Source organism: Rattus rattus, chromosome 3 (genome assembly GCF_011064425.1).
Source record: "Rattus rattus isolate New Zealand chromosome 3, Rrattus_CSIRO_v1, whole genome shotgun sequence".
Lineage (NCBI taxonomy): Eukaryota > Metazoa > Chordata > Mammalia > Rodentia > Muridae > Rattus > Rattus rattus.
Window position 1 is genome coordinate 77,828,997 of NC_046156.1, and position 25,816 is coordinate 77,854,812.

The 25,816-nt window shown below is 37.9% G+C and overlaps 1 protein-coding gene across 1 annotated transcript in view; it reads right to left on the reverse strand.

The window, feature by feature from the left end:
- The window catches only part of LOC116896774 (follistatin-related protein 5-like), a 366,973-nt gene extending 341,894 nt beyond the window's left edge, over window positions 1-25,079 (reverse strand). Inside the window, exon 1 of the mRNA XM_032898231.1 lies at window positions 25,061-25,079. The gene's annotated coding sequence lies outside the window, so the exon portion shown is untranslated. The remainder of the gene's footprint in view (window positions 1-25,060) is intronic.
- Between the last annotated feature and the right edge of the window lie 737 nt (window positions 25,080-25,816).

Here is a 25,816-nt window from a genome sequence, read left to right on the forward strand (position 1 = left end):
AAGATGGGATGAAGCAAAAGTGCAGGCCAGGAGGAGCCGGATGTGGAATCTCTCCTGAGGACGGCCGAATACCAGCAAATGCCTGAGGCAGATACCAGCCAGCAAACCACTGGACTGAGAACAGGACGTTGAAGGAATCAGAGAAAAGGAGCTGGGAAAGAGCTTGTGAAGGGCTCCGAGGACATATGTATTACAACAATGCCAAGCAACCAGAGCTTGGGGACTAAGCCACTGCCCAAAGAGCCTATACATGAGGCTGAGCCCTGGGCTCGACCTCCTAGGTAGGCATGTGGAAATATCCTAGTAAGAGCACCAGTGGAAGAGCCCTGGGTCTGCTGTACTGAACTGAGTGAACTAGTTGTTGAGAGGCGACAAGGGGGAGGATGGGGAGGGAACACACTCATAAAGGGGAGGAGAGGGACGTTTGCGGACACCGGGAAGGGAATAACTTTCTCAGAAATGTATAAGAAATACTCAGGATTAATAGAACTACAATAGACCCAGGTAGTAGCATTCTCAGCACCACTCTCAAAGAGACTTTGCTGTAGTAACCTACTTCTTGCGCTTTCATATTTGGCATCTCTACAATAGCAGAGCATATAGAATCATTCTACGATAGCTTGTAAATGATGAATGGATAATAAATACTAGTGCATGTATGTCCTATTAAATTTCACGAGCATAAGAAAAGTGGAAACTTTGGGTGCCATGAGTCAAAAATAGAAACATCTCTTAAAGTCAAATGATAAAATCCCGAAGGAAGATATGCACTTTCTTACATTTAGCTCCTAGATTGATTTGTGTGTGTGTGTGTGTGTGTATGTGTGTGTGTGTGTTGTTTGTTTTCTTTACAGTCTAGCCATTGCCCTCCGATCCAGGAATCTCTGCTCTCTATGCTCCACGCATCCTCCTCCCCTGCTCCCCCTGAAACCAGGAAAGAGCAGCCTAAAGAGAGGATGAAGCAGGAGTTTTGAGTGGAGGATACGATCTGACGCAGTATATGAAGACTGAAGATTGAGATAGTAAGTGTGAAAACGCTCAGGAAGGAAAAGAGGTGGGGAGGTGAAGAAGTTGAAAAGCCAGGGCTGCGTGAGAGCAAAACCCACTTCACCCTTGTAGTAGCCTCAAAACTAAAGCTTATTCCAAAGCCACATTTTTCTAGTGCTTGTTTGTGATTGTTTTAGAATTATCAGGTCAAGTTTTGAGGTCCTGTTTTCGTCATCTTTATCCATCCTCTCTCTAAATTCTCTTCCTGAGCTCTTCCGGTACCCACAGCTCCTCTCTTTTGTGCCAAACCCCACTGAGGTTCTAGAGTTTGACACAGCATGGATGGGACATGTAATTTACTGGGCAAACCAGCCAATCTGTCAGTGACTACACCAATGGATGCTATCTCAAGAACTTGGAGTAGATCATTTATAAAATAATAAAAGACCAACAGTACATTATATACCTCTCTAGAATATAAAATACCAGGATCTGATTTGTGTAATCTCTTTCGTAGCTAGTGTGTCTAACTTGAGTTTCAGCCTTATACTTCTTAACGTCTGAAGAATTTTCTCACCTGTGTGAGAATATTTACAGCAGCCTTTCTTTGCAGAAAGAGGATGTGGATTGAGCTTCGTGCAAAGAGTACTTGACCCTTATGGCACCTCCTAGAGTGTCATGTTGATACCTAAAGGATAATCTTGAAGCAGAGACACAAACAGTCTAATGGAAATAATAGAGAGCTTTTGCCAGAGAGGACTGATAGGGCAATGTTTGGGTTACATGTGTTTGTGGTGAGAGTCAGGCCTAGCATGTGATTACTGAATATAGGCATTATGAAAGGTATAGTAGAAAATTAGAAGTGTGATCGCCACCACAGACAAATAATGAGAATAGAAAGTCAAGGCATAGAAAATATTCTCAACAAAATCAAAGAAGAAAATCCCGAAATCTTAAGGAAGAGGTGACAATCAAGGCACAAGAGCATGAAAGGACATCTAAGAGATTGGAGCCAGATGAAAGAAGTCCCATGACAAATGCTAATCAAATCAACAAATGTACAAGGGAAAAGGGAGAGAATGTTAAAACATCTAGGAAGGGACAGTAGTAGTTCACTTTCTGGAAGGAATGATAAGGAGAAAGATTCCAACCTCAGGAGAGTTAACCACAACTCAAAGAAATACGAGGCATAATAAGCCCAGGGTCCACACTGACAGGGACACAAGAAAATAAAATAAAGAAACCTAAAAGGATACACAAAACATTCAGCAGCAGAGAGATGTATGTAGGATCTGGTGGGAGAAAGTAGGCAGGTATCTGGAAGGAGTTGAGGGAGAGAAATAACGATGAGTCAGAATCTGTTGTGTTTATAAGAACTGTTTCAATTTTATTGTTGCCACATCAGACTAGCTGCAGCTGCACGTGCACTTTACATGTTGTCATAATCTTTCCAGGAAAAGCTTCACTTGACTCCACAATTCTGTCCATTTACAGATTGTGCAGATGGTGTTTACGTGTGTGCATATTACATATGTGTTTCAAATACACATTGTTGGCATGCTTTCAGGCTCTGTAACAATTGCTGCAACAACAGCCAGGTAGGCTTGGCTTGCTAGAAAATGGACAGTTTGGCTTCCCTTCTCTGTCTGACTCTCTGACTCTCCTCTCTTTCGAGACCCTTTCTCGCTCCTTCTATCACTCCCTCTCTCTCCATGTTCCTTCATCTCTCCCCTCCTTCTTCACCTCTCTCTCTCTTTTCCTCTCTCTCTCTCATGCCCTGTGCCTCTCTCTTTCTCTGCCTCTACTCCCTTCCATGTCTCCAGAATAAAGCTCTAGACCCTGTGGAACTGCTCCTGTATAGCTTGTGTTTCCTCAAGGAGGAGGGTTGGCCCCAACTTAGCGTCAAGCCTGAGGGCACCCTTCTCAACCACGCCTACTACTCTACAAAACCTTATCTTTGTTTTACATCATCCACACATCCAAATTTGCTCAAAACCCAAATTAATTTAATTATGAACATATGTGCACTTGAGACTATCAATACTATAGTGTAGCTAGTCGGCAATCATTCATGCAAATAGAATCTATGTGATGACTATTATCAATTTAATGTTCAAAGATGTTTTATGGGTTTTTATTACAATATTCACTGTGCCTTTTCGCCCATTATTGGCCTAAACTAATCACTACTATTTTAGAGTGACCATGTTTTGGTCTTTTATAGAATTTTTAATAGTTTAAGAAGAAATACTAATTTTGGAATCTCAAATTTCAACAGGTCATATATTATACATCATATTAAGTTCTACACAACTCTGCAGCTTGTAAACCTCTCTTTTCTCTCTCTCCTTTACATACTATGTACACATATACATATAGACACACATACCAGAACAGACAGACACTGGCGTGGCCATGCATACACACAGATACACACACCTGAACGCATGTGCATCCACGCATACCACACACACACGCGCATGCACGCACGCACACTACTATCCAATAGCTGCATCTATAGTATTTCTAAAGCTGAAGAACTTTGTCTAAAAGAAAACTCGCTGTGTTTTGTATCAGGTTTTCAAAAGCTGAATCCATAATACTCTACTTTTCTCAAGGCATTTTGCTATCAATCTTCAAAGTGCTTGCAAAGAAATTCAAGTAATTATCTTTCACCAACATGGTCACATGTCTGAAAATTCATGTAGTATATCTAGAAACAAATCACGCGAGATTTTAAAGCTTGGGTTATAGTAAGGTAATTGCAAGCAAAAAGTCTCTCCTATAGGGTCCAGTAAGAAGGATTTGCCACATTGCCTAGTCTGTGAGATGATGCAAGTATGCCTTCTAATGTGGCTCCAAAGTTAATGAACTTTAAAGGCATGCAGGAGGATCAAAAGCTCAAATGCTCACCCTCAGTGAGTTGTATAGCTGTGGCAATGTTGGGAGAGAATTTCCATTTGAGTTACGTCTGTTCATATGTCGAGTGTAACTCAGTGGTTGCTTTGTATACCTTTGCATTTTAATGCTGCACTGAGAGAGGATTACAATTTGAACTTTCCTCCTACAAAGCTGTCCAAATGGAAATTTGTTCTGGCATTTCTATTTGAGCTATCTCAACAATTCATCATAATCAAACATATGTCCAGAGTAGCTATATTTACATGCAATCCTTTGAGTGCAGAGCACGTGATTGGATGAGTCAAATCCAATTAGAATTTTCAACGCTAATCCTGCTTGACATACTGGAAGGCACATTCTCCACAATGATGATTCTCCAAACGTCAGTACGTGCGCTTTCTTTTGAAGAATGAAAAGTAAAGTTAAAACAAAGTTTCAGGTTAAGAGGGATAAATCTCTGTATTTGCAGGTGGCTGTACTATGGGATGAAGAATATCTACACCTATAACTGAGTTTCATCTGTTTTAATCATCCTACGGCCAAACAACGTTTCTCTCAAGTTCTTAGCCATAATAAAGCAAGTAAAACTGGAAGGGATAGTATATGTTGGCGCTAGTTTTAAAGCTGCATAGTAATGGTTCAAAGTCTCAGCGTTTCATCCCAATAAATATACACAAAGTTCGTTGTTGAAGACATAATAAAATTAAAATTCAAAAGGCAAATGCTATGCTGATTCTGCAGAATATTACATGCAGCTTGCTCACTTCACCTCTTGGTCTCATTCTCTCTCCACAGGACTCGTAACCCCTGGAAGACTCTACTGAAGATCATCTATCATGGGATGTCTCCTCTCTTTCACCTGCCTTGGGGGCTGGATCTGTATCCCCGTATCCTCTGCTATCCTCCCTCGTGTTTTACTATCTCAAGTCTCCTCGACCTATCCTGCAGTCCCTAACTTTAGCATACTCGTATCATACCTAGAGTTAGTTGCGCATAGATTCCAGAGCATACTTGGCAGCAGAATCCGGAAAGTGCTTTCAGAAACTTATAAAACATCAACGTTCCCAGAGTTTCGTGGTGGTCCACAGAAACAAAGAGAACACAGTGTCCTGCTAAACGCCAAAGACAAGGACAGCACTATCAAAACAGGTCATTCAAAGCTTCTGACACCAGCATGAAAACACACAGCGTCAACTTTATCAGCTGAAACAATGTGTCGTGTCTGGGCCTACCCAGCAGCAGTATATCGCTGGAGAAGGAATTGTAGCTGAGCACAGAAAAGGGAGTCAAAATAGGCCAATATGCATGTATTCAGGAGGTCCTTAAAGAGGGATATGAATGGCGTTCATTTATGATATCTACAAAGACAAAAGTGGAGATAGAAAGTGATTCTTAAGACATGACAGAAATGTTGAAGAACCAATAAAAGAAAAGTCAACTGCCATAGTGTGCCCATCTCATCGCCTGCACAAGAATCAGCTCCAAGTAGATCAAAAAGACCTCAACACAAAGGCGAGATTCTCTACTCTGATGAAATAAGGAAAGTGAATGTGGGACTTTAACTCCTGCTACTAACTGGGAAGACTTTCTGTAACAGCACAGTGATGGTGCATGCGTACACTAAAGACAACAGTTGACAAAGTGGTACCTCATTAAATAGAAATGCTTCTGTATGACATAAAAGCACACCAGATAATAATTTGGGCAGTAATGTGTCAGGCTGCACCAATGAGAATTTTACCAACTACTACCTGATTCCAGAGCTAACACGTACCTGTTACATGCTGCAAATTCAACCTCAAAAACAAATAACTCAATTTAATAAATGTAATACGGATATGGTCTAAAAATGACGCTTCTAAATGGCGCGAGAATCACATATAAAGATGTTTGATAGCCTTGTCATCATAAAATGAAAAACATCTTGCATACCATATGCTGAGTTCAAGAATAAAGTTATATCTAACCGTGTCATTCGTAGACAAAAAGGCCATCTTGTTATTGTTCAAATAACCCGAGGTCGCTCATGAAGCTATACAATTGTTCTCTGAAAATGATAGGTGAAAGCCTGTTGAAAAGGTCATGCATAACGCATGAAGAAGTCAAACTGGTGTCGCTTCTACGAGCTTTTCACCCACTGTCTAACTAGTGTTCATGGTGCTGGAGGTACTCTACATGGTACTAAAGGAGAAAGAAACATCAGCCCAGCTGCTAATCCTTCTACGCCTATTGACGTGCCTGCCTCAAGACCATGCTAGATGTAATAAAATGTCATACCACATGTTCTGGGACTAATTATAAAATATCTAATAGATTTAAGAACTTTCAATCGTCGATGGGTCACTTACTCTGTTGCAACACTGCTTAGAGGCCCGCAGTGGCCTGCAAGTTATATGGCTAGTCTGGAGTGGGGAACTAGGGAAAAAGAAACAAATGCCAATGTTCGTAAATGGGAAGGTAGAGCTATAGTGAGCTTCTAATTATATTTGTGCCTCAAAAGATCAGTGTATGTTGTCACCAATCCTCAGAGTGCTTCACTTGCAGCTCATAGAATATGATGTCCCAGAAATCCTACGACTTTCGACAATGTGGCAAGGGAGAAAGACTTTTGAGACCACTTATTGTTGATGGTATAGTCTCCATCTCTTTTCCCTCACACACCCTCTCAGGCGCAGGGAAAACTGAAAAGCTGAGGAAGAAATAGTATGTCAGGGCAGAAGTGATGGGACGACTAGGCTAGACGAAACACTAAAGCTCGTCAGGATCATCTTATATGAACTCAGAGACTGGGCAACATACAGGCCTACTGCACGTCTCGGCGGATGAGGGCCCACACCAGCGTTGCAGAGAGGCTGAGACTGGAGGTGGGCACCTGGCGCACATCCCTAACCCAGAAGCTGTCTCCAGTAGTAACCACTCCCAGAATTATCAGCCTTCCTCCCAGAGTCCTCTGTGGAGTCACCACTTCTTAAAATAATACCAAATCCATGTGGCAGCTAAATAGCCAACACAAAATCATGCTCTGAACGTTGTGCTTTTGGAGTCTTAAACTATTTTGTCTGGCATCTCTTTCTCTATCCTACAGTTATTTTTGTGTGTATATTGGTTTTGAGATGTGGGCACTCCTAGGATTGGGGCGTCTTTTCAGCGTCTCTAGCAGGTTTCTGTCTATAAATATTGCGTGCTCTGTACTTTGGCTCAATGAGGTTGCTTATTCATTTGACTGGTTTCATTGACTCATGTGTGTTTGTTTGTTTCGTTTGTTTCGTATCTATAACGTATTCTTTGGGGTGCCAGTTTGTCTTCTAATGAAGAGGCAGAATGAGTGTTGCTTTAGGACGCGGAAGAGGCAAGAGTGGGATCTGAGAGGCGCTGGTGGCAGAAAGCTTTATCATATTTAAACATATTATGTACTCTATTTTCCACTTTCCCCAACACAATATTTTATGAGTACCCTGACACTTTGTAAATACCGCAGCACTCACCTGTTTTCCATTCTTGAGGAGGCATGGCATGAGGAGTCCATGAGTATGAGGGAATCAAGATGAGAGGAAAAGTGTTGAGACAGTGTGCAGGCGGCGTTGCTTTGTGGTGTATCTCATTGAATAATGAATCTGTGACTTCTCAGATTTTTCAGCTAATTCAGGTTTTCTTAACATGTGTCTAATGATAGACTGTACAATTTCTTATGATACTGAATTATTTAGCGCAATACATAAAAAGAAAAATTAGAGGTCAGTAAATGTAAACAGGTTTTGTTTTATTACCATCTAGATTAGGTATCTCTTTATCCTTTCTTGAAATAGGCCTTCTCTATAGTTCAAGTAAGAAATATTTTAATGGCTATATTATTTAGTAACTGCCTCAACTCTCTTGTCTCCTTAGCTCATACTCCCAGAAAATTGTTTTGAAGTATATCCCTAGGATAATGAAAAAGCCCATTTTCTAGTTGATATACCTGATCAATTAGCATATTTTATGATATGGGCAAATTGAAATTTCTTTAAATCAACAAATTTCCAGGCAATTTTCAAGGAAACTTGATCACTAAAATTGATAAATACATGAAGGAAGAAGTATTTTGCTATATTTTCAATGAATCTAAGATAAACAAATAATCATATTTACATTTTATATTTTAGCATGATAAATATATAAATATTCCTATGTCCTGCTTTGAAGTTCAAATGACATGCCTAAAAAAATTCCAATTTCCTTGTATTCTCAAAAGTCTTCATATAACAATAACATCTCTATTAAAAACAAACTAATCAACACTTTACAGGCGACCTGAGGTCGAATGACTAATTTCAAGACACATGTTACATTATAGCATTATAAATGTAGAATGTTATACTACTTGAGGGCTAAGCATCGTTAAGTTAGTGCCTTTTGACAAAATCATTGTAACAGTTCTGAATTCACAAACTCTATTTGCGCTCATTTCAACATGTAAATGTTTTTATATTCCCTCTATGTATGTGAAACTCTCTAGTCTATGTGGTTTATGACTGTTGCCTAAGTCAAGCATTATTAACTGCATTCTGAAAATGATCTGTCAACTATTTTGAAAGATGCAGCACTATTTCATCCTAAAATGATTTAAAGTGCTATAATGATTGGCATAGTATGAGCTTTAATGGAATACCATATTTACTGAGATATATATATCCTATATATATGCATAGATAAGACAGTAAATGAACATTGGCATTTGACATTTCTTTCCACAGGCTTGTTTTTAGAGATAATTGTGTAAAGTCAAAATGAGAACGTCTCATTGTGCATGAATGCATTCATCTGCATGTTGTATAAAACCTATGGCGTTAAAGTGGTGTAAGAGTGCATCCCCAAGAAGAGGTGTTTGATTGTCTGACCAAATTACCGCCGTCTGAAGTAGGTAATTAAAGTGAGATCATATAATAACTCTGATGCCGTAACAGAGGCCAAATGGATTCTTATCTCATTAATGAAGGGTTATGTGATGAAAGAAATGGTGAGAATAATAAAGCTCCATGGAATTCAATTTTTCTTTCACATTTTTTACATTTCTATTGTCTTTAAGTCAATCTGAGTATTACGGTATTCATGCCCACATATAAATATGGGCAGTTTTTTAATCTGTGAAATCTACTGGTGACAATATTTGGAAACAAGAATGATTATGTTCTCTACAATATCTGTCATTAAGATAAAATATTTTAATATTCAAAAGCTAAAATTAAATGTTTCATTCCATTTTAGTAATAAGACATTCAACACAATTCCGTATTCAAGACTGATGAGGTTTAATAATTGGTGAGTTCACTAATAAAAAAGTTTGCAGGCTTCCCACAATACAAAATAAATATGTAAAATAAAAAGTATTTGAACATGGAATTTATCTAATTCTGCAGAGATTTTTTTTGATGCAGCAGGGTGGGGAGCCTGACCTCTCAGGAGGAGAAGAGGATCAGGAGGACTTTAGAGGACTCGGGAACAACATTTGGTATGTACATAAATATTTTAAAAGGTGTGAAAAAATGGTCTGCAGAGATGTTCAGCAGTTTAAGTGTTGCTCCTGCAGAGGGCGCGGAGTGCAGCCCCAGAACCAGCAACATCACAATATCACAATGCAGGTCTATGTTTCTCTCTTTAACTCACGAGCATCGGGCGCATGTGAACACACATAAATGCATAGATAAATCTAAGCTAGAGTATTTTCATAAAAGATGTACAAATAAGGTAACTTCCAACTTTCTAGAGACACAATCTCTGACTCATGTCAACTTTTACTGTGCTCTGCCCCTTGTCTTAGCATAGCTTCTACAGTTGTGCTATAAATGTATGGAGTTGAGAATGGATTCACTAGCCTCTACATTTGTCAGTTTTCTATAATACTCACTGTCTGTACCGAGATGTTTCCTTGATAAAAGAATGAGTGTCGATTTCCTAAATGACCTAAGTATGAGGATAATGCTAGCATGGACGGGAAAAGCCCAGAAACCTCAACATTAGACATTTTACAGGCAACTAAAAATTTAGAGATCTGAAGAAATGGTTTCTGTCTATGAAGAATAATTAATGGTTAACCAGTACTGAATGATCAGCACTGGAAACTATATACACTCAAGAAACATTATACAGACCTAGCTTGTTATATTTATATATTTAGGAACACACACACACACACACACACACACACACACACACACACACCACTGTACTACAATGTACAAATAAAAAAAAATAGTCATAAATTTGAAGAAAAAAAAAAGCACATAGAAAGCATTGGAGAGGGAAAGGGAGGGAAAAGTGATGCAATTACATTATACTTTCAAACGAAAAAAAAATGTTTCAAAATTAAATAACTAGAAAAAAGTGATAAAAGAAATAACAATTCATCCTAATCACAAACTGGAGGCACAGATATACGTTTATGTATTTGAAACACAGCAAATGTGTAGCTTGGTCTTATATATCCCTGAACTTGATCAGGCCCTGTCTCTGTTGCCTGCCTGTGGATCCCTTTACCCTATATGGGCACCCTCTTGTCCGACCTCATTAGGGTGGATTCACTTAGTCTACTACAAATCAAAGAGCTAGGTCAGATTGGTATCCATGGAGAGTCTCCCCTGGTGTAGGGAGTGGCTGTGAGGATGGGACCAGGAGGAGATAGGGGAGCTTTAATCAGGATGTAAAGTGGATAAATAAATAAATTCAAATCTTTAAAAATTTTAAAGAAAAAAGTGTGGGAGTGAGATTTCTTTCAGAAATGACTTAAATATATAGCAAAGATCTTTATTTTTGTCTAATAGTTTGGTGCTTTTTAATCAAACAGTATTTGGTAGAAATTACATCAGAATTATATATATATATATATATATATATATATATATATATATATATATATATTGCATATGTTACATTGAAGAAATGTCAGTGCCCTTGAGAAACCCACGTGCTTTCTATAAACAAAGACTCAACAAGTTGATTTTAATGAAAAAATATTATTAATGAAAGCAGTATATATCAAAGAAGAAAATTCAACTTACATGTGAAATTTAAAAGTCCTAGATATACAAATAAAAAGCATTGGCTCCCTTGAAGCCCTCGATGTTCATGTGTGCTTTTATCTGTAGCAGTTATGACCCCTTGCTGAGGTAGTCTATGTCTTTCACAATGTGATTAGTTCACTCAAGGAGAGTGATTATCTGACACATCCTGCAATGACTTCATAGTTCAGTTTCATAGATTTTACAAAATCCAGCTCTGTTTCTCCTCAACTGACCAAGAAACATACAAAGAAGTGTATTTCCAAGATAGATACTATAAGAGTATATTCACTAGTAAGTAGTAAAAATCCAGAATTCACTTTTCATATCAATCAGATTGCAGCAAGAAAATTGTGGCCAAACTGCTTGCAAGAAGTTGTCACAGGAATAGTTCAACCTAACTTTCTCACCCAAAATGCATGTTGATGTTGCATAGAGAATCGCCAATTTATTTAAAAAAATAGCATATTGAAATAAAAGATCTAATAATATGCTACATAAGGATTTAATACTTTCACAATAAAACTATGTGAACAAAGTATTAGAAATAAGAGGAGGTAGCATGAATCAGTCTTATAATCTCAACAAGGAGGAGGCTGAGGAAGGAGGCTTATGAGGTGCAGGAGGCGTGACCTCCCTGTGAGACTGAGGCCAGCCTGCAGTATATACTTCCTCTAACAAACAAAGAGAGAAATTAGTATTACACATGAAGATGGTCCATTTCTTTTTCATAAATCACGCTGTCTAATAGCTAATGTTGTGTCAGAGATTTTCAACTGAACTCTGAGAAGGTATTTAATATTTCGGTAAAATAATTTTTAAATGAAAATTCTTTAAATTGATGATGTTTTATACTTTGAGAGACTTGAAAAACATGTATGCGCGGTCTCAATAAAGCATAACCTGAGATATTTGCTGCGTTGAAGTTCATGGGTATGTAATGCATCAGAAATGTTTAACAAATTCAGAGGATTTATGGGATTAGCATTATGTCGATTTTGTTACGAAAGTACTGTGTTAAAACAGTTATTAATATTTATCTGCAAACTATTTGATCTAAGCAAAAAATTTTGAGAACCAAGCCTGTAATATTCTTCTGACCATCACAGAATTTAACTTAATTTAATTTCAATCTGCTGATGTTTCTTCAAATTCTCTTAAATGTAGACATTTTTAAGACAATGACCCATTTGGAAAGAGGTATAAAATGGGATGAAAAATGGCTGTTGTCCCACAGTGAGTTTGTTGTACTTTGTGTACATGAAGTCCATGTGCAGGTGATAGCAAACAGGATATAACCATTTCAAAAGAAAGGCTAAAGCACCAGAAAATGTCGATGTGGTGGTGGTTTCCCTAAACTCATCAGGGTTACTTTACACTTGAAAGTATCCTTTTTGCCTATACCTGAAGATATTTTAGAAGAAGAACACAGTAGTGCCATAAAGCTCCTAACAAAATACCTTTAATACCCTTCTCAGCTCTCTCTGCTGATTTGGAGGCATTCAGCAAAACATATATAATTAACCGGCTGGCTGGGAGCGTGCTAGCCCAGAGAGCAGTTCTCACAGCTGGCAAGCAGTTGTCTCCAGATTTCATCAGTTAGGTTGTGCTATTCATGTGCAGACAATGAGCCTTTCACCTTCCTCCAGCCTCGGGAAACAAAGAAACGGGGCACTTGTCAAAAGAAAATTAATGGTTTCAGAAAGTGTTTATTTCCAACCGGTTTTGTCAAACTTAAGGCATATACTTAAAATAAAAAAAGTTTCTAGAATTTTGTTTTCTTTTTTTTTTTCATTACAGATTTTAAGCTACAGGAATTATAGCATTATGAGAGCTCTCACAAAAGAAAATAATTTAGGCAAAACTTGGCACAATTTGTGGTAGCTCTTTCAAGCCTTACCACTTGCAAAGGCACTAACTTTTGGTATCTTGCCAAGAAACAGGGGAAAAAATATGTGTGTTGAATTTTGACATTTTGCAAAGTTATAGATTGTTTTAAAATAATTAAACCTTCTTCTCTTTTGTGTTTTACATGGTTTTCTGCTATGCTACTCTCCAGAAACAGGATTTGCATAATAACTTTAACTTAAACCCTGGTTTTCAAGTATGTGCACAGACCCCAAGTATTCTAGGCACCTCTGTCTCCTTCACAGTGCCAGACTGTCTGGAATAAAAAAAAAAAAAAGAGGTCATTTGAAATAACACTGTAGGTGAAGGAACACAGGTTTGGCAATATAAGCTTTTCTGTTAAAATGCAAACTTTGAGCAAGTTCTGGCAACAATTCAAGGAAGATCGTGAATTTATTTTCAAATAGTCATAAAAAGCCACAGTATTTCACTGTGACTGCAACAGAGCATCTGAGAAAAAGCCAGGCATGAGAAGAAATACTTATTTGGCCTCAATTTCTCATTACTGTCTACAAGAGTTTGCTCTGTTTGTTTCTGGTTCTCTTTTGAGTGGGACTACTATACTATGGCTGGAGAGCAGACAGTTGAAACTTCTAACTTGCTTGGTCCTTGGAAGGTCCAAGAATACATTCGATTGAGTAAGAACAGATATTACTCCAAAATAGCTCCAGTGACCTACATGCTCTAGATGAGTTCTACAATGGAACATGACAAACGCTTCAAAATAACACCATCACAGAGAAAACAGACTGTCAACGCTGAGCCTATGGGCAGCATTTCATTTATGTTTCAATAGAATTTAAATTCTAGATATTGGTTCTTGCCCCCATCACTCTCAACAAAGGCTACAAATAATCATTTCATATTGCAAAATGAATACATAACTCCTCAGAGTTCAAGAGTTTCAGTATTGTTCCAACACACAAATCCAAAGGCTCTTCTGAGACAGGAAAACTACATGTTTATGGTACAGTGGTACAAGGTAAAACCCTTGTACAAAAGGGAGACTTAAAAGATGACCAAGAATAACTGGGCCAAACGAAGGCAGACATTCAGCATGGAATAGACTAAATTTTGTATCTCTGTGATCAACATTATGGATACATTGTCTTATGATGAGAGCCTGGAAACATCTGAGCGGTTCTGCCCCTGTGGCTTTGCTACTTGAAGCTTATCTGCTCCATTTCCTGGGCTGGCTCTACCTGAAGACTATGGCTTTCCTTTCTGGGTACCTGGGAGCTGGAGAACTGCCTGTGAATCCTGGGGAAATAATCTCTTAGGCAGGTTCATATGCAGGGAACCCAAAACACCCTAAAAGAAAGTTCCAAGGACTTGCTCTTCCACATCCGTAATCATCACGAAGATGATGTCTAACCAGTTTCTAAGATATGCTCAAAGTTTCTTATGTATTGTTCCAGTACAAAGTACTTGGTCTTTTATACTTTCCATAGAAACAGTGCATTCCTCTGCCCCAACTTTACACAGACTTTTCCGACCAAACCACAAGGGCATCAGGTCTTTAGTCTTTGGCTTTTGCTCCTGATTCCCACTGCAGAGCTGTCTATGAGGAGCCATAAAACCGAAGCCACGGCCTGAATATCATGGCATTTCTTCTACGATATTAACAAGTCTGTTACCTTAAATTCAGCCAGACACAGTCTATGGACATGAATAAAACGTAGACAAATTCTTCTTCAGAACACAATATGTACGGTCTGTTCTCCTCTCTCCATAGGTCCTTCCTCCCGCAATGGCCCCAGGAGCACAGCTTTGTTGTACTTTTTTCTTTAGGAATTTTAGTGCTGAGCTCCCTTTCAGATTCCTCACTAAGCACTGGAGCTTAATTAACATGCTGAGGTTTCTCTAGCCTGCACCTTCAACCTCTTGCTAATTTTTCCCACAAATAAGCCCCAAAAGCTTAAGACCCACTGGGTCAGTTTTAGTAATAATGACACCCCTTCTCTGGTATCAGGGTGTCTGGTTACTGAGATTTTCAGTCACCAGGATAAATATACAATACGAAGAAGGAAATTGTAGTGTTTCTACCAGTTTCTGAGGATTCAGTACGCAGTCACCTTGAGATGAGAGAAACAGGGCCCACACTGGACTGGCATGCTTCTCTTCCTTCTTGCTTCATTTCACCATCCCCCTACTGGATGGGACACTGTTACTCCCACATTAGTTAATATTCTATATAAATGGACTCTTTGACACAACTAGAGGTGTGCTTTACTGTGTATGTGTGTGTATGTGTATGTGTGCATATGTTTATGTACCCAAGTGACAGACAACATTATCCATCTCACAATTTCCCATTACCAACATAGGTCATTTTTAATTCTGCTACAATATATGTAATCCGCTGTGCTTCTTAATAAACTTCTCTAGAAGAAGAAAAAGTAGTATATAAAACCTCCTGACTGAGCTTATATATCTTTCTCATCCCCTAGCACCTCCCATCAGGACACTGTCATTGGAGAGTTACCAGATACTTAGTTCAGAGACTTGGGAGGAAGAGAGGAGTGGGAGAGGAAAAAGGAGGGTAGGATCAGATATGGGAAGAGACAGGGAAGATGTACAGAGGGTCAGAAAATTAAAGAGGTATATAGCAATGTGGAATAGGAACTGGGGGTAGCCAACAGAAAGTCCCAATCAAAGGAAAGCAAGAGGCACCCAGGACCCAACTGGGATGATATCAGCTGAAATACCCAACAAAGGGGAGAGAGAGCGTGTAGAGACCATATCCAGAGATGAGGCACAACCTCTGTTGATGGATGGGGCCACCCACCCTTCTCAAAATTTTAATGCAGAATTGTTCTTGTCTATTGGAAACACAGGGACAAAAAGTGGAGCAGAGACTGAAAGAAAGGCCACTTACAGACTGCCCCACCTAGGGATCCATCCAATATGCACTCACCAAACCCAGTCACTATTGCTGATGCCAAGCAGTACTTGCTGACAGGAGCCTGGTATGGATGTCTCCTGAGAGGCTCTGCCAGAGCCTCACTGATACAAATGCAGATTCTTGCAGGCAACCACCAGAATGAGCACTGAAACCCCAATGGAGAAGTTAGGGGAAGGACTAAAGGAGCTGAAGGGATTTGCAACCCCATAGGAAGAACAACAATATCAACCAACCAAACCCTCCAGAGCTCCCAGGGACTAAACCACCAACCAAAGAGAATACACGGAGGGACCCATGGCTCCAGCTCCATATACAGCAGAGGATGATGGCCTTATCTGACATCAATGGGAGGGGAGGCCCTTGTCCCTGTGAAGGCTTGATATCCCAGTGTAGGGCAATGCTAGGGAAGTAAAATAGGAGTGGGTAGGTGGGTGGGTGAGCGAGCACCCTCATAGAAGCAGTGGGGAGGGAAGATAGTGGGTTTTCAGAGAAGATACCTGGAATGGGGATAACATTTGAAATGTAAATAAAGTAACCAATAAAAATTTTTAAAAATTATATTCAGGGCAAGAGAGATGGCTTAACAAGTAAGAACACTGACTGCTCTTCCAGAGGTCCTGAGTTCAATTCCCAGCAAACACACTGTAGCTCACATATGTAATGGGGTCTGATTCCCTTTTCTGGTGTGACTGAAGACAGCAACAGTGTACTTGTAGACATAAAATAATTAAGTCTTTTTAAGTTATTTTTTTAAAAAAGGAAAAGAATAATTTGCCATGACCCTTCAAATTTTTTTAATATTATAACACTTAACAGTGTGTACTATTTTACAAAATGGTGTTCATTCTAAAAGAGTTTATGGTAACATATACATTAAGATTTCTAATTATGTTCTTTTCTATAAGGAGATATCCAGCATACAACATTCCTCCATCTTAAGTTTAAATTGCTATTAATTTAAAATGAAAGTTTGATATGCTGATAATTAAAACCTCAAGTCCCTGACATGTATTAATGTCATTTCCTTCAGTGATAAACTAATTAAACGAATTAATATTTTTAGAAAAATATATTTTAAAGAATATAAATGCTAAAGGTGTAAGAAGCACAGGGTTAGCACACATAGGACCTGAGTTCCATGTCCAGACCATAAATCAATAAATCAATTAAAAAATTTTATTAAGTTTTATTAAGTTTGGGTAGAAGTTACTTAATGAATATCTGGAAATGATACTAAGTTGTATTTAAGATGACCCCTCCCTGGGGTTTTACCCTCTTCCTTTAGCAATCCTTTCCCTGTTAAAGCTTTATTATATCCATGGGGGAATTATACTTTGCCTTTATTGATTTGTTTATAGCTTGTCTTTCAAAAGAAACATCAGACCAAGTACTCTGTCTCTGTCATTCATGTTCAATCCAAGCAACTAGGAGAGTGCCTGCCAAGTAGTTGGTATGTAATGTATGTTGAATTTAGTTACAATAAAATGAAGATGATCTGAAATGTCTTTAGAAAATTACCATTTATTTAAATTTTAAAATTGAATTATGTACTAGCTGGTCTCTGTTAGCTTACATCAAGGTCAAATTCCTTGCATTGTAAGTAAATTACAAACTATATAAGGGCGATGTCATTTTGACATAACCCTTTGCAAAAACAAATCAAATTACTCACTCACCTATAACTTAATAATAAAGAAAACATCATCATATATCTGATATATATTTAAAAAACCATCTTTTGAAATGTAAATTTTCCAGAGTAAATATAAAATACATTTATTCTACTTTTCCTAACCAACAAACATAAGGTGTCATTTTGCCCTCTGCATCATGCTTATATTATCTGTTAACTTAATTTGTATCCTGATTTACATGGCAAAGAATAAGGTAGTAATGAAACAGGATTTGTGTTATTTTCAGCTATCAATTGAAGGAAAGAATAAGAAAATGATAGAGTGTAAAAACTTAAAATCCACAAAGTAAACCCATCAACACAATTTTTCTATACCCTCCCATATGTAAAACACTTAAAAGATTTATTAGTTTTGTATGAACAAATATAAATAATATAAACTCCACCAAGTGTTAAGTGATATAAATATGTGATTATTTTGTATGCTTAATACATGTGTGTATTTGTGTATTGTGTATTTAAGTATGTGCATGTATGTGAAAGTCACAGGCTAATATAAGACATCTTCCACAATTTCTCTCAACATTAATTTATTATTCCTAGGTCTTTCGGGAGCCCCAAGGTCATTGATCAGCTGACTGGCTAACCAGCAAGCCTCCATGAGTGGAAATGTCTCCTCACTGTTGGTGTTGTATGTATACACTGTCACAATCAACTTCTTTTGCTCCTGGGGACCTTAACTCAGATCTTTAAATTGCATGGCAAGCAATTTATTGGCACAGCCATTCAGGTAAGGGCTATGGATTATCAGGATGTCTATGAAAGGACAGTAGTTTTACTCTGATTTGAAAGGGCTTTTTGATATTACTACACAGAGGAGGCTGAAGGGTGATTCAAATAACTAGTATAGATTATAGAGCAAAACTCCCAAGATTACTGCTATTTTGTAGCAAGTTCAATTTCAAGAGAGAAACACTGAATTAAACAAACAAGTCTATCACATTTCTACGTTGAACCTTCTCCACATCTCAACAAACAACAATCTGACAAACTTTTTTAAAAAATCTGCTCTGGGATCCATTTGTTAAGACAAGCATAAACTTGCATAATGAGCACACTCTTGGGAATGTGATGCAAGTCTGTGGCTCACGTGGGAGCCGAGCTATGGTTCCACCGCCAGGGTTGTGTTCTTCACCTGAGCCTCTAACCTTCTGAAAAGGAAGAGCTCCAGCTAGTGGTCAGTGTGCACCCTTTACCTCAGTCAGAACTGCAGACAACAGAGTGTGATCCTGAGTCCTGAGCAGTATGGCACCTATCTAAGACCTCCTTCTCTGTAACCCTACTTCAAGAATGGGAAGCTTATTCCGATTATTTTATTTGATCTTGCAGACTATTAAAAATCTTGGCAACTTGCTGACCTGAAGGTTCGAAAATGAGTAACAGCCTACAAACACAGATTGTTTAAGTGAGCTAAACTTCCTGTTGCATTTGTACTCGGATTTCGTGACATAGGAAAAAAAAAAATAATGGATTTTCAAGAAACTAATTGCCCTATTCTGCAACTGCTTCTTCTGTGAGAGACAAAATGGGAAACATTTGCCATAGATAACACTTTCAAACTATTTTAAGTATGAGATCAACAATGCATCATACTTGATAACATTAAAAACAGAGGAATGTTTCTGCTAGAAGTCTGAGACCATGCACTCAAACGTGTGCATGTTCAACAGTATTGTCTATAATAATTTCAATATAATGTAAGGTTTAAAGATATATCTCCAGGAAATAATAAGAGGCATCCCCTGTAGCAAAGGGTATAAAACAGGAGTGTTTATGCGAGCTGAACAAGTGACCACAGCAGACAGCTAAACATGCACAGTGGTCTCAGGAGCATGTTTTACAGATCCTATCTCTGGGTAAGCCTACTCATATTTCCAAAATGTACCATATCAATGCACAAAAGTAATCATACCCAAGGAATAAAAATATTTTAAGATGTAAATAGTGATACACAGCAAGTTTATGACTTATTATTTGCTTTATGTATATGAGTACACTCTTGCTATCTTCAAGCGCTCCAGAAGAGGGCAACAGATTACATTACAGATGGTTGTGAACCACCAAGTGGTTGCTGGGAATTGAATTCAGGACCTCAGAAAAAGCAATCATTGCTCTTAACCGCTGAGCCATCTCTCCAGACCAATAGATCTGTCTCTTATATGGGTGTTTTAATAGGTATTAATTTTCTAGCTTTTTAAAAAAAAAATCTCTCAAACTTTTTATCAGAAAAAATAATAGAAATATTTGATATGAGTTTCTTGGTTTTATATGTAAACTAACCTTTACAAGATTACAGGAATGTTCAATGACAAGGTGAGTTAAAAGTGACCTAAGATAAATAACAAGTGCATACCTATTAAAAATTTGAATGGTTTCTATTTTGAGTGTGTGTGTGTGTGTGTGTGTGTTTGTGTGTGTGTGTTTGTGTGTGTGCTTCTTTTCAGAAATGAGTAAGTGAATCCTGCCCCCTCCAAAACACAGATTCAAATATCAACAGGTCATCCATGGTAGAGCAGCCAATGAAACCCCCATCATCATCTCTGAGGCTTTGCCTTAGAAACATGGAGAGCTGACCTCATTCCTCAGTGAGAAAGCTAAGAAACTATCTGATCCTGGCTTGCAGCATAAGAGTACAGATCTCAGACAATTAGAGCACTGACCACAGAACACGAGGCATGATTTTTTTTCATGTGTATAAGGAAATTATAGAATTTTACAGAATAAGATATTTGTGGTTTTAAAAACAATAGCTAATTTGCTGGAAATGTTCTACCACTGAAAGAAAAGATAAAATAATTTTACTTTATCATCTATAAGGAATGTGGTTGGGTGTGTATTTTTATTGCTACTATATGAACGATTTAATTGCTACCTGTTGCTACATAGCAAGGAACAGATATCTGTTCAGTATGCTTCCCCTGTCAATTATAATGAGTACATTAAAATAAAACTCAGTGACAAAGTGTTTTTAACTCTTTTGCATTATGTTTTAGAATTGTTGGCAATGCTATGCACCAGTTATAAGGTAGAATAATATTCTCTATATTGACATGCACATGAATTCACTAAGCAACCACTTTGCTTATAGATTTACATAGTTTAAAAGCAAAAGCCACTTTTAAGTAATATTAATTACTTGGTTTAAAAGAAAGTTCAGAGATAACTAGGTTTCTTTCCCAAACAATATATAAGAAACAATTATACACAAGAATTTAAAATGTTTCATATTTTGGAAGGGCCAGATCATTTTCCTTTAGAAGTATATGATTTAATAACAGAAGTTATAAAGAAATCCATTTATTTTTATAACTGTTTATTTTACATACAAGAAGCTTCAAGTTATTTACCAACGTGTATATTCTCAGACTTTCTGTATAACTTCTTTATGCATACTTCCATTTTCTTTCCTTATTTACACAGTAATTAATTTTCTATAGCCATTTATTCTAAGAGCTTCTGAAAAGCATTTTCATCTAAAAAGAAATAAGTGAAAAAAAATCCCCCCTAAAATCAATGTGTCCTCAAGTAAACCAGTCTAAACAATAAAAGACAGAAATTAAAAGACACATTTGCCATCAAAAGTATGCATTTTATTTAGGCCTATTATCTTCATTACTTCTGTATTAAACAGCATGTCTTGAACTCACATCTTTCAGATCATCTTCTTTGCATGTTTATAGTAATCCAAAAAGAGATGTAAACACACACACACACACACACATAAAATAGTGTCTCTCATAAAATTAAGCCCCAATGACATTGCTTAATTCTTTCTCTTTCAAAGCACCCATGTTCAGACTCACAGAAACCATGAATTTATCAAAACAGTATCCCAACCCTTATAACAGCATTAATTTCTAAACACTAAGATGACTTAAAGCACAAAGGGATCAATTACTTGGTTATGTATACTGGTTAAATTGGAAAACAGGCATTTTCCCACAAGGAGCCCTCTATGTCACCTTAAGGAAACTATACCCAAAGGACATTGGTGGCCCTGAGTCAGAGGGTGATTAAGATGTTTGGAAGGGATAATTGGCCACCTGGATGCAAAAAGATGGTAACTATAGAAAGTGTTTTTCCTAGCCTATTAGTTCACAACAAATTTTTGAGCATTATATTTCATATGTGCTACTACATAAATTTGGCCAAATATGAAGGACTAACAGTACATATAAATTCCTTGAAAAAAATAATCTTCATGCTAAAGTGTAGAGAGAGAGATTTGTCATATATTTATAAAAATAAAATAAATTCATCTGGCAAGTTTCTTTAATTTTACTTTTCCCTCAATGTGTTTTAGGATATTGAAAACAATAATTACACACCTGTCAAAGGTCATAACTTTAAAGTGAGCTATTTTGCACTTTTATAGTTTCTGTAATGACATAAATTATTGTTTCAATAGTATATCTAGTGTTTGTTTTTAAATATAGCATTTGTATTGTCTTGAATGAATTAACATTCATTGTATGATTTTTTTCTGATAGGACAATTAATGAATTATCATATTTAACTGTTTCCTTAGTTTCGCTAAAACTGGAAATTTTATTGCTTTATAGTGTGTTTTATTCTCCATTGAAAGAAGATCTTCTAAATACAAACTTTTGATACACTATGAGAAAGCAATTATCTTACCTCATAACTAAGACATAAAGCTACATGCGTATAAAAATCATTAGGTGCATTGATTTGTCCTGCTGAATTAACTTATTAGTGATCTAGAATACTGTAATTGCCAGTAATATTTTAACTTGTATTTAAATATCACATTTTGATAACAAAATTTCATCTGTAAGCATGGATATTTGTGACTTTACATTTGAATAAGGACAGAAAACTTTCTGCAACCATAAGCACTGATATCCCAAAAATCTTGAAATAAATGTAAGGTTCATACGTGCTTCCCCTTTCAAGCCACTTGTAGAATTAAGGTATGCACGAATGTGTCAAGATTAATAAATATGAAAGCAGCCATCATTTCACTTGAAATGCCAAAGTGAAATATTTATTTCATTAAAACTAGCTTTTAACAGAAAATTTACGATGATTAGTAATGAGAATCAATTTCATAGAACAAAGTCATGTTTCCCAAACTTCCAGGCATGTCTTATTTCACACGTCTTATTTATTGTTGTGATAGATGATGTGGATTTATCAGTCTACTTACTCAAATTTTTAATCATTTATGAACATTTAAACACGAGGTCTAATGACTGACAAAATCCTAAAAGGAATATGTGTTAAGTGAGAAACAGGTAACAAGTTAAGAGGGTTTACTTTGGCTCGGGATAATCTGCAACAATATGCATTTCTTGTAGCAATCCCTCCCCTAAAAGCTGGGATATAAACAAAATGAAAAAAATCTCTACTCAGATTAATGACTTAAAACCATAACTTCATCCCAGTAACTCTAATGTAACTATAGTGCAAACGCCTAAGACATTTTAGCATCCAAAATATATGAACTTAGCTGACGGTACCCTGGTGGTGTGCACAGCATACCCCTAGTGAGTTCAGACAGTTAAGTCTGAAGCAGCATTACACCTCACCTAGTCCAATTAACACAAGAATCGTAAAGAAACAAGCTGCACCTTTTTCTAGGCATTATTTCCCCTTCATCTAATGCCACTGAATGACACGAATGGAGAAGCGCACCATCCTCCAGACAAACCCCATCTATCTAATGCGTGCATGAACAATAAATAGCAAGGTCTATGGAACACCAAGTAACTTCCACCATTTAGGGGCTGCTCGCTATGAGCAGCCTTGTTTGGTGCCTATCCGTACCGAGTTCTCCTTTCAAAACACACTCAGATCACACTGCCAAATGAAAAAAGGAACATAGCTTCAAACGAAAGCTCTTAAGTAGAAAATGTGCTCTGTTAAGCATGCAAGAGGTTAAAAATTGACGAAATAGCAAGACATCTTCACAACCCAAGCTTCTCTGCTCCACTCAATCATCAAGGCAACACTATCATGCAAGCTAATACTATATTATCAAATCAGTGTATGTCATTTATGTTCACCTCTGACCTGACAGGGTGGGAAGAGATGACATGTACTAATCAACAGCAGAACAGACAGTCCCCAACTTGGAAATTCACAGGACCCTGGGTGTGAAATTCTCACAGACTGAGTTTCACTAGTTTTATTTGCACCCACAGCACAACAACATATGTAAATGAAGCCAGCCTGGCAGAAATATCCCTATCCCTCCCGTCTCCCCTCCAAACCATGTTAACAAGCTCAGCACTTTGCAATCCATGTCTTGAACACACAAAATATCATTTAATAACCAGATGATGGGTCATTCAATTATGTTTTCAAATTAAATTTATTTGAAAGAACTTGGAAAATTCATCCATACATATATTTGTGGGCTTTGATATTGAACAGTTACTAACCTAAGCCACACAAGAAGTATTCATCTAAAATATTTATATTGATAAAACAAGACATATCATGACATTAACTTCACAAAAACAAACAGCTCTCAACTTCTTTAGCACTTTAATAATCACTGTCTTCAGCATTATTAAAAGAGCATCTCATATTGTACCAAATTATTAATTTTTATAATTATTTCCAAAGTCCTGTGTCAAATTATAGAATAAACATAACTTATTTTTAAATTTTCCGTGTCTATCTGCATTTCTCACCCACTTGCAATCATTTATAACAATATTCTCTTCTTACCTTATTTTAAGTAAAAAAAAAAAAAAAAGTCCTCCAAAAAGATTTCTAAATGATGTGGAAATATAAGTCGCAATATAAAAAAGAAAAAAGAAAAATAATAACGATGAAAAGGTCCTCTTAGGTTGGAAAAAAATCAAAATAGTTTGAGTTAAAACTACAGAAATCTCCAAAGTCACGCCTGAGTGGGCGCCCAGATTGCAAACATAGGAGTCTCTCCCACGTCCGAGTCGCACTCCTTTGTCAAGTTAAATTGGGTCCTGCTGGTGAAGCGGGTCCCACTGGGCACAGAGTGTTCCAGTGGGCGTTGCCTCCAGGTGCCCAAGCAGGCGATCCCTCACACCCGGCGTTCAGCACCGACACACTGTGGACAGCACCAGCTCCGCTCACGTCCAGTTAGTCTCAGTCGCTGAACCAAGCTGATTCTCGCGCCTCCTCCCTCCGCAAGAGCCAGGCTGCCTGTCAACCCCGGTGTGCCCCGCCCCCACATCTGACGTAACTGTTTTGCATATTAACTCTCCGGGAGGTGAGGGGCGGCCCCTTGACTGGGCTTCTGATGGGTTCAGCCACCGCAATCCCGAGGACCAGATTCCGGATTAAAATCGGCGGCGTGGGCATTGTCGGACTTTATGCTCGATTCGCGGAGCCCAGCAGAAACTAAAGGCTGCGGCTGTGTCTGCGCCTCCTCCTTCGCTGGGACCGCGGATCCCGGGACTCTGCGACCTCACAGCCGGCTAGGGAGACCAGGCCTCCTAGTATGGGACTGTGTGGGAAACAACTGCACACTAAGAAGCCACTGAACCCCCATCTCACATATCAGACTCTTCTAATCTTTCAGACCAAACTTTACTCTCTCTCTCTCTCTCTCTCTCTCTCTCTCTCTCTCTCTCTCTCTCTCTCTCTTTCTCTCTCTCTCATTTGGTTGTGAATAGGTACCTGATTCAGACTTCTGCTCCTATCTGGGGCTCTTGGAGGGAGGCCCTACTGCAGAAATTTGACTGGAAAAGAATTAAAAATATCTGAGCGCAGGAAAGCTTGTAATGCTTGTCATCTCTCAGAACAGGACTTCTTTTTTTTTTTTTTTTTTTTTTGCCATTGACTGTTTAGTTTGGGATAAGCTTCGTAGAATTGGAGCTGCCAGGATTTTAAAAACTCATTTTAATAATGCTTAGTTTTAAAGTCCTCGGCTTCAACCCCCATGGCCAAACCTAGAAGCTTGTACAGTATTTATTATGTCCAATACATCACTCGTTCTATGAAAGACGGGACAGGCTGGAAGCAGTGTCATAGCTGTCAGCAGTTCTCTCAGTGTATATGAACTTCCTTGTCCCAGGATGCTACAAAGAGGACTTTGACAAAGGAAGAGGCCCAGACAGGTCAAATCCACAGTGATCTCCAACTTGTGAAGAAAACAAAAACCAAACCCACTCCTGAATCAGTCCCATACCTTCCACACAAACTACCTACACCTACTGTTAATCGCACAGAAAGTAGTACATTAAACTAAGCCCAAGATTTTTCATAAAATGTGTATCGTTAAAAAAAAAAAAAAACCTACTCTTTAGTGTGTTGTTTTCCACAAGATTGCACGAGTTTGCCATCACATTCCAGGAATCTAAGCTAACTTCTCACTGGACCCACTCCTGTGTTCTCGGCAACATCAATTAGATGATCAACGTGAGTTTCCTGGGA